The 9,635-nt window shown below is 47.3% G+C and overlaps 1 long non-coding RNA gene across 1 annotated transcript in view; it reads left to right on the plus strand.

Annotated features, from left to right (window-relative positions):
* Positions 1–9,124, plus strand: part of LOC309974191 — a 291,403-nt gene extending 282,279 nt beyond the window's left edge. Inside the window, exon 6 of the long non-coding RNA XR_014326865.1 lies at positions 8,932–9,124. This is a non-coding gene — a long non-coding RNA (uncharacterized lncRNA). The remainder of the gene's footprint in view (positions 1–8,931) is intronic.
* The last annotated feature ends 511 nt before the right edge of the window (positions 9,125–9,635 follow it).

Here is a 9,635-nt window from a genome sequence, read left to right on the forward strand (position 1 = left end):
TGTAATGTTCTGCCATGGCCAGCTTGAAATTCTCAATCATTTTATCTTTGATCTTGAATTTTATAAGTGAAGTGTGGAGGGCAATGGAACACGTAAGTGATGAGAGGAGACAGGCACAGTATCGTACCTGTGGTTTAGTGCCACTCCATTCACACATAGTGTTTGCCGGGCACCACGATTCTGGAGGAAACTTAGAATCATGCACATTTAAGTTAATAGGTTGGGTTCAAGTTGCTTCTCCATTCCTTTTAACTGTGAGACCTGGGATGTCTGCTAAAGTACCTCTCACTTGGAACATTTTCCATCTGGTTCTTCATCTTCTAATCTGCCCAGACTAATCAGCGCAAATGTGTCTCCTCCCTGAATCCCTACCTGACGCTACCTGAGAAAACTGGGTATAGAGAATTCAGGTATATCCTTCAGGGTCCCACAGTTTAATCTTGGATTCACATCTACCCATTATGCTATACTGTTATAGTTTCTCAAACATGCCATTCTTTCTCCTGCCTCAGGATCTTTGCACGTGCTGTGACTTAGGTAAACCACACTCTCAAGCTGGCCTCACAAGGCTGCCTCCTTCTGATCCTTCAGTCCTCAACTTCATTTCCCTCCTGCTTGAGGAGTGCTTCCTTGGCCTCCAGTTTTCAGGTTGCCCTATGGCTCTTCTCTCCCAAAGCACCTTCCTCTCCTTCCTTCATGGTGCTGATCACAACTCTTAATTCTGTATTAATTCCTTCATTTGTTGTTTAATTCCTTAATTTGTCTTAATTTGTTAATTAATTCCTTCATTTGTCTTCTTCCCTCTATAAACTCTAACAAGAACAGGGAAAATTATGGTTTCATAACTAGACCTTAACCATTACCCGACCCGTGTCAGGTACATAGTGGGTTCACAATAAATCTTTTTTTGGGGGGTATAGGATTAAACAAATTAAAGAGAAGCTATGAGTCAAGGGAGAGAAGGAGGAGAGAGCTGGAGAATGTAGGGATGCTTATTCTCCCCGTGGAATTTGGTGATGGAGTCATGCGTGGCTGACTTTCAGAGGATATGGGAGCAAGGTACCTGGGCACATTTGTGAGGCTGCTGTGTGCTTGACGGCTTGGCCGTCTCTGCAGGCACAGTTTCCTAAGGATGCTGCTGGGGCTGGAAAGGGGATTTCTGGTGAGCACAGCCCTCCCTGCAGTGTGCAGCTGCTGTGGAGGCCGGGGCCCAGCTGGAGCTTGTTGGAGGTCTGGCAGGTGGAGCAGCCTGAAGCGGTTTTACTTGCCTGGGCACTGACAGCATTCTGACTTCAAAGCTGGAACACACTGACCGGGAACACTGTGACCTTTGGCACAATTCCTTCCCTTTCCCTCCCCTGCTTCTGAGCGGGGAGGAGGGAGCCTAGCTCCCTTGCATGGGCTCGCGCCAGCCTGGAGAGCAGGTTTTCCTTAGATCCAGAGACTAGGGGAAAGGAGAGGCAGAGGAGGGCCAGTGGCAGCTGCTCTGTTTTTTGTTTTTTTTTTACATGTTTTTTTTTTTGCGGGCCTCTCATTGTTGTGGCCCCTCCCGCTGCAGAGCACAGGCTCCGGACGCGCAGCCCCAGCGGCCATGGCTCACGGGCCCAGCCGCTCCGCGGCATGCGGGATCCTCCCGGACCGGGGCACGAACCCGCGCCCCCCGCACCGGCAGGCAGACTCCCAACCACTGCGCCACCAGGGAAGCCCTTTTTTTTACATTTTTATTGGAGTATAATTGCTTTACAGTGAGCATCAGGGTAGCCAGATAGGATTCCACCATATTTGGAATTTGGTATTCTGGTAAACTGCGTTGTCATGAGAGGCTTTCTCTCCCTGGGCTCCAGCTATGAATGGGACCTGCTCATGGGAGTATCTGCCGAGATTCTGGAAAAATTAACGAGTGGAGCCACCTCCCACCTACCAGTCCCTGTCATCCAGCTCCTCAAGTGCCATCTGGTAATGGATGAGCCAAGCTGGATCTGACTTAGCTGACGGCTATTAGGGCTCATTGAACCTCAGTTTTCTCATCTTTGAAATGGAGATAATAATAAATTTCCTAGGGCCATTATGAAGACTGAAGCTAATATGCATAAAACGCCTAGCACAATGGCTGGCATGAGGCAGCAGGCACTCGGTAAATGATAGCTGCCCTCCCCTCACAGAGTCATCGTAGTTATCCTAGGCTACCTTTCCACTCTGGGAAATAGGGAACCTTACTGACATAACAACTTCTTAGCGGAGAAAACTGAGACTGGGTGGCTGTCAAACGACTGTCTCACAACCACACTGCTAATACATGTTAAAATGGGGCCATCCATCCAGATCGGTCCCACTCCAACTTGGGGCTTTCTCTCTCTCTCTTCTTTTTTTTTTTGTTTTTTCCTTTGGCCTTGGCTTACTTCCCTGAGCAATAGAAGTAGAATATGGTTTACGTTGTTGACATCTGCAGAAGGCTTATAATTCTCACTATCACCGCTACTATCAAAAACAAACAGAGACAGAGCTGCCAGCATTTGTAGAGGACTTGATAGTTTATGGGATACCTTCACCTACATTGTCCTTTTAGGGAATCCACGATCCTGCTTTTGTAGATGGAAAGAATCTAGAAGGGACTGAGACAGTGACTTCCTGGGGATACTTTCCTCCAAGCTAAGGCCTTATTTGCATGTGCCACAAGGAGTAATCAGCTAATTCCTGGGACATATACTTATGCGACCTGCTTTAATCTCAACTCTGCCGTTTATGGGCTACCTGACTGCAACCATTCTGTGTCTGCTTCTTCATCCGTAAGATGGGGATAATTAAAACAATATGAGACAACATACAGAAACCACTATCATGGAAGCTGGCACTCATGAGAACTCAATAAGTAGTAGACACTATTGTTAGGCTGAGAAACACCCCTGTTCTTGTCTTACACTTCTGTTTTTGCAGCAACTGGGCAAAATCAGACTTAAAAATATTAAGTTGGAGGGTACCAAAGAAACCTATGAGCACTGGGGGAATTGAGCAGAAACCCCCAGTGTTCCAGGATAACTAGAAATAGCAGTGACCAAGGGGGTGGCTTTGGTTCAGGACCAAGGACAGCTCCAACTTGCTCCCTCCCCTCTATGGGGACACTCCACGTCTATAGAGTCTGTGGAAGAAGTCTTCTACTTCAGGGCTTTCCTATTCGGTACTTGTCACAATCTTCCAATCTCTCTGCATTTGCCCATGCCATTCCTCCCCTTCCTCTCTTATCATGGACTATTTCTAACATAGCAAGAAGCACAGGGAATAGAACGGTCACCCTTGCACCTATCACTCCACTTTAACACATGTTGGCATTTTGCCACAGTTGCCTCTGATGTTTCGTTTTGTTTTTGTAAATGACACCTGGCAGAGGCCACTGAAGCTCCCTCTGTGGTCCTCTCCCCCCCATCACATGCCTCTCCTTCCTGCCCAGAGGTCACCGCTGTTCTAAGGCTGGTGTGCAGCCTTCCGTGTCTTCCTTCTACCACCACCAGCTTCCCTCCACTCATCTGAGTCCTCCGCACTTTTAAGATCCAGGTCAAAGCCCCTACTCCCCAGTTCATGATGACCTTTCTTTTTTTTTCTTTTTTTTTGCGGTACGCGGGCCTCTCACTGCCGTGGCCTCTCCCGTTGAGGAGCACAGGCTCCGGACGCGCAGGCTCAGCGGCCATGGCTCACGGGCCCAGCCGCTCCGCGGCATGTGGGATCTTCCCGGACCGGGGCACGAACCCGTGTCCCCTGCATCGGCAGGCGGACTCTCAACCACAGCGCCACCAGGGAAGCCCCATGATGGCCTTTCTTGCAGAGCATTTTGGAGGGTTTTCGAGGATTTCTCATTTATCCTTTTAATCAGCTACCAAACATGTGCTGAACAGGCCCTGTTAGGAGGCAGCGCTCTTTTACTTGCTGGAGTGACGAAAATGAGTTCCACATGGCCCCTGCCTCTGAGAACTCACAGAACATGGCACGTGGCTTAATAGCATCTGGCAGTGAGAAAGGAAGCCTGTTGGGAGAGGGGCCCACCTTCGGAAGTCTGCCACAGCTCCCACACAGGAATCAGATCTCACACAAACCCTTGAGACCTTGAGGCTGGAAGACTGGAAGCAGTATGAGAATAGGAAGCAAGGTAGGAGTTCCTGTGACATGTCAGGCCTTGTGGGGCAGTTTAAACATATCATCTCGTTTCATGTTCCACAAATTAGGGAAATGAGTGTCACTCCCTTCCAAGGCCTGGAGAGCCACCAAACCTGGTCAGAAGTGCAGTTCATGTTTGAGTTACGGCTTTCTAATGTCAATGTCTGTATTTATCTGGCTTCCTCTTTCGACTATGAACAACTTGAGACAGACATGGAACCCAGTTCATCTCTGATTCCCGGGCCCAGCGCTGTCCCTTAGCAGATATGTCATTCATGAAAAGTTATACTGTGATCAATCTCTGGGATACAAAGGAAACAAGGACATGGGGGTCCTGCCCTCGAGGAGTTTACCATCTAGATAAAAGGCAGGCTTTGGTTACAATGTGGGAGAGTAGTGTACAAATGCCAATCACGTAGCATGGGATTACTACTCTCGGTGAGAGATGGAACTATATTTTCTTGGTTGGCCTTGCCTTTTAAAAACACCAGAGCAAAGCACCTCGGGACACAGCAGTCCCTGGGGACTCCTGCATTGCACAGTCAGGTGAGCTCTGTTTTCGCAAGGTCTTAACACACCTGGCTCCACCCCTGACTTCTCCATCTGCCCTTTGTTCTGTCACCCTTCCGACTCTGGGCGCAAACTTGCCATGTGGGTTCTCTGCTCTCTCGTCTCCCTTTGGCATCTCTTGCTGTCTTTTTTTTTTTTTTTTTTTTGTGGTACGCGGGCCTCTCACTGCCGTGGCCTCTCCCGTTGCGGAGCACAGGCTCCGGACGCGCAGGCTCAGCGGCCATGGCTCACGGGCCCAGCCGCTCCGCGGCATGTGGGATCTTCCCGGACCGGGGCACGAACCTGTGTACCCTGCATCGGCAGGCGGACTCTCAGCCACTGCGCCACCAGGGAAGCCCTCTCTTGCTGTCTTGATGAACATCTGCTCCAACCTGTGATGCCGTATCAGCTGAACCAAACCCCACCCACCCTGGTTCTCCTTTCTCCTTCCGTTCACTACCTCCAAGGTCAGAAGGTTGTGGTTTCAGATATAAGCTACAACCTAATACCCCTTCCGGGACCCATGTCTTCTCTGAAGCAGAGTCTAGGGCAGAAGCTCTTAACCTCTGGGTGGCATGAACCACCTTGGCAGATTGGTGAAGCCTATGACCCCACCTCAAAAAGAACTAGTTATACGGAGATATAGTTATCAGTCGATAGATAACTATATTTGTTACCATTACTGAGCATCAAACACATATTAAAACAACAGACATCTATTTTCTCACAGTTTCTGTGGGTCAGGAATCTGGGCGTGGCTTAGCTGAGTCTTCTGGTTCAGGATCTCTCATGAGGCTGCAATCCAGGTGTTGGCCAGGGTCACAGTAATCGTAAGATCAACTGGGGCTGGATCTGCTTCCCAAGCTCACTCACCTGGTTGTTGGCAGGGTTTGGTTTCTCATGGGAGGTTGAACTGATGGCTTTAGTTCCTCTCTGACTGTTGACCAGAGGTGACCCTTACTTCCTCTCTCTGTAGAGCAACTCACAACATGGCAGCTGCTTCAGGAGAAGGAGTAAGTGAGAAGAAGTAGGATTAAGATGGGAGCCACCATCTTTTATAACCTCATCTCGTAAGTGGCATCCCTTCACTCTCGCCATCCTCTGTTCACTAGAAGCAAGGAATTAGGTTCAGCTCACACTCATGGGAGAGGATTATCCAGGGCGTAAATACCAGGAGATGGGATCTTAAAGGATCACCCCAGAGGCCTGGCTACACAAGTACAGTATGCATTTATTTATGGAGGTGTTAAAGAAGATCTGAGAGGTCCAATAACTAAGGTGACTTTGAAGTAGACGTGAGTACAGGCACACCTTAGAGATATTGCAGGTTCGGGTCCAGACAACTGCAATAAAGCAAATATCACAAGAAAGTGAAGCACATGAATTTTTGGTTTCCTGGTGCATATAAAAGTTACGTTTATACTATACTGTAGTCTATTAAGTGTGCAATAGCATTATGTCTTTAAAAAAAAAGTACAGACCTTAATTAAACCATACTTTATTGCTAAAAAAAATGCTAACCGTCATCTGACAACTCAGGGTTTTCACAAAACTTCTATCTGTAAAAAAATGCAGTATCTATGAAGTGCAATAAAATGAGGTCTGTCTGTACCTGCAACAGCTGACATACGATAGGAAATTATCTGTGATTTCTGTGGTTGATAAAATCATAGATACTGTTTATACACTGGGGTTTGTTGCCTACATTCACAAGTAATGAAAATGTCAAATTTCAGTTAGAGGTGAGTGAAAATAAAGCTGTATATTTTTCTCATCCAAACTCACAGTCCCCCCACCCTCCCAGAATTATGTCCCCTGACCCTTGTAGAATCCATGGACCCAAGTTAAGAACCCCTGCTCAAGAGGTGGGAAGCAGATAGAAATAGCTTATTCGTTGATCGCAAATGATGTGGACCACTCACTCTAATTCAGCCTGCTTGGAGCTAAAAGTTGTTCCAAGAGGCTTTACAGTGCGGCCAGAAATGAGCAGGGTCACTGCTGTCTAGGTTCTGGTTCCCTGCCTTGAATATTTGTGAATTCAATTTTGGGGTATATATCCTAAGGTGATCAGGAATTAAGATTAGATTAAAATTAACCAGATTCGTAAGAGACCGATGTATAATGCATATTTTACTCAATCCGTAATGCATTTAATCATTCATACAGTCTTCCGTTCTTTTTTACTCAATCTGTAATACATTTAATCATTCATACAGTCTTCCATTCTTTCAGCACACATTTACTGACCACTACAGTTTTCTAGGCACAGAGATAACACTAGGGCCAGTGGTATCCAAGTAATTGTTAAAGACATAATCCATGACACCCAAAGGCTCATGGTTGCTCAGGGTGGTTCTTGACTTCCCTTTTCACCCAGACACATGCATGACCATGACATTGATTCTACGGAGAACCATTCTCTTTTCCAGCCATTCCTGTGTTAACCCATTTCCACATAGGAACTTCTACAATTTCAGAAGAATTTGGAAAGGAAGCTTCTACCCTGGCTTGCTTCTTTCCATGACAGAATGGCTTTTCTGACCGGTGAGGCTGGGACTGGGGCTCTGGCCGCCACTGACATGCTACTCATTGTTTCTGTCTCTTCAGAGTCACATGTGTTCTCTTGCCTCCTACCTTTGCCGTAAGGTCAGCCCACTGGAGCAGGCCTCACCCTGAGTCAGGGTGATGGAGGGATAAGAGGGGAGGGAAGGATGGAGGAAGACCTGAAGTTTTAGAGCTGCAGCTGGGTGAGTGAACCCATCAGAAGGAGAAAGCGCAGTTAGCCTCTTCTGGACTCAGTTCTAAGCCATGTTCCCCCATCCATATTTACTACCAAAAGGCAAACAGTCTGTCCCTACTTAACTCCCAGGTCTGCAGCTCAGCCAGAGAAGAGAGGGGTATAATTATCACCAAACATTTTACATCCTCCCACGGCCATATCCAGGGTGGCACACAATTCGCCATGCTCTAGCCACAACTCGGACTTTTTTCTCCTGTGCAAGAATGTCACTATTAAGGCCATAGTTCATTTCGATGGCTCTTCATTCAACAAATATTTATTAGATATCTATTGTGAGCCAACCAATGGGCAAGATGCTGGGAATTTTGTGTGTGTGTGTGTGTGTGTGAGTTAAGTTTTATCTGGGGTAACATGAGGACTGTAGCTCAGGAGACAGCCTCTCAGAGAGCTCTCAGAAACTGCTCCAAAGAGGTAGGGGGGAAGGTCTGTATATATGTGATTTTGGTGAAGGGAGAGTACATGGAATCGAGCACATATGTTTTGAAGAACGCTGCTGCTAGCTACGAGGAGCAGATGTCACCGTGAAGATTTTAGTGCTTTTTCTAGATAGGACGAGATGCAGGAATTGGGCTCATAGAATCTTCTCCTGAAAATATCTAACTCTCTGAAGACCTGTTCTTCCAGTTTTTCCCAGAGCACAGAGGGCCTCATTCCTGATCTCTACCCTGAACTCCTTTCAGGGGGTTTTGAATGTCAGCAGCTGCAGCGGCTCATCATTTAATCCTTGTAGAGGTAGATGGCAAGGGCCAGTTTCTAGCTGGCAGGGCCCTCTCATGGCCATAAATTCGACCATGGTTTAGGAGGTCATCCCATGGTAAGATGCTGGGAATTGAGGCAAGCATAAGTCAGAAGAGTTCCTGCCCTTGTGAAGCTTACATTCTAGAAGATAGAGACATATAACCATCAAGTAAACCGAGATATGGACAAGACCCTGGAAGTGCTTTATAAGAAATAGACAGCAGACTGGAGTAAGAACCACCAGGGGATACCCATGTTTGACACGGTGGTCAGGGAAGGCCTCTCTCTGTGAAAGAGGCATTGGAGTGTGGCCTGCAAGGCAAGCAGAAGCTGGGTGGGTGAAGGTTGGCCAGAGGAGACTTCAGGCAGAGAGAACTGCAAGGGCTCCAAGGCTTGGTGTGTCTGGGGAAAGAAGTTTGCATCCTTTGACTTAATTGTGTGCGAAGAAAAATAACATGTGATATGATGCATTCCATATTACGAGTGGTATAAGTGAACACGTAACCACTAAAATAAGTTTTCTTTCTGTGTATATGCCTTAATCGTTTGGCCCACCACACTTTAGGAAAAGGAATCACTTCTTTTAGACCCACACCAGAGAACGCAGAATAATTCTAGAGACTTGAGTAGCTGCCAGCCGCAGCACCTGTCTTTCTAGAACAGGGCTGGGTAATTCCCATCTTGGCTTTTTATTCCAGGCTCTCCGCGCACCATCTCTGCGTTGATCTACTTCATCTTCGACGGATATACTTAGACTTTTAAACAATCTGCTCATGTGGCTACTCCTTCATGCAAACTCATCCAAAGAGATTTCTGGATTTCTGTGAAGCTCTGGCCTTTCTTTTTTGTCCTTGGCCGAGATCCTTAACCTTTGAGGAGCTCTGCAATATTATGAATACTTGCCATTCTGGAGGGCTTTTATTAGCATTCTTTTTTCCGGTTGTTTGTAAGTTTCCACCCAGGGGGTCCAGCTGTGCCAGAGTTTCCTTCTCTCTCTGCCTGTCTCCCACAGCTGCTTAGTCAGACCACACTCCATCCAGCTGGCAGATCTTTCTGCCTCCCTCTCCTCTGGGTCCCCTTTGGCCTCAAATGCTAAGTGAGGAGCTCAGAAAGAGGACGTTAAAAAGAGGGCTTCCTGGTGGGCATCAGTGAATCACTGTGCAGACAGGTCCTTCTCACCCTCTGATGAGTCATGAGTGGGGCTGAGCAGATGGCCACCGGAACACATAATGTGTCAGTCTCTCTGTCAACTCTGCTTGGCCCCAGATGCCAAAATAGCCTACATCTGGGCCCACTGGAGGCATGTGATCCAACACTATAAGAAATTTCAACCAACGAGGAGGGTGGTACAGCCGTACTTTCTAGAAGGTCGAGCTGAAGGTTAAATATTGTCACAGAGATA

Source organism: Leucopleurus acutus, assembly GCF_964270905.1.
Source record: "Leucopleurus acutus genome assembly, chromosome: 17".
Taxonomy (NCBI): domain Eukaryota; kingdom Metazoa; phylum Chordata; class Mammalia; order Artiodactyla; family Delphinidae; genus Leucopleurus; species Leucopleurus acutus.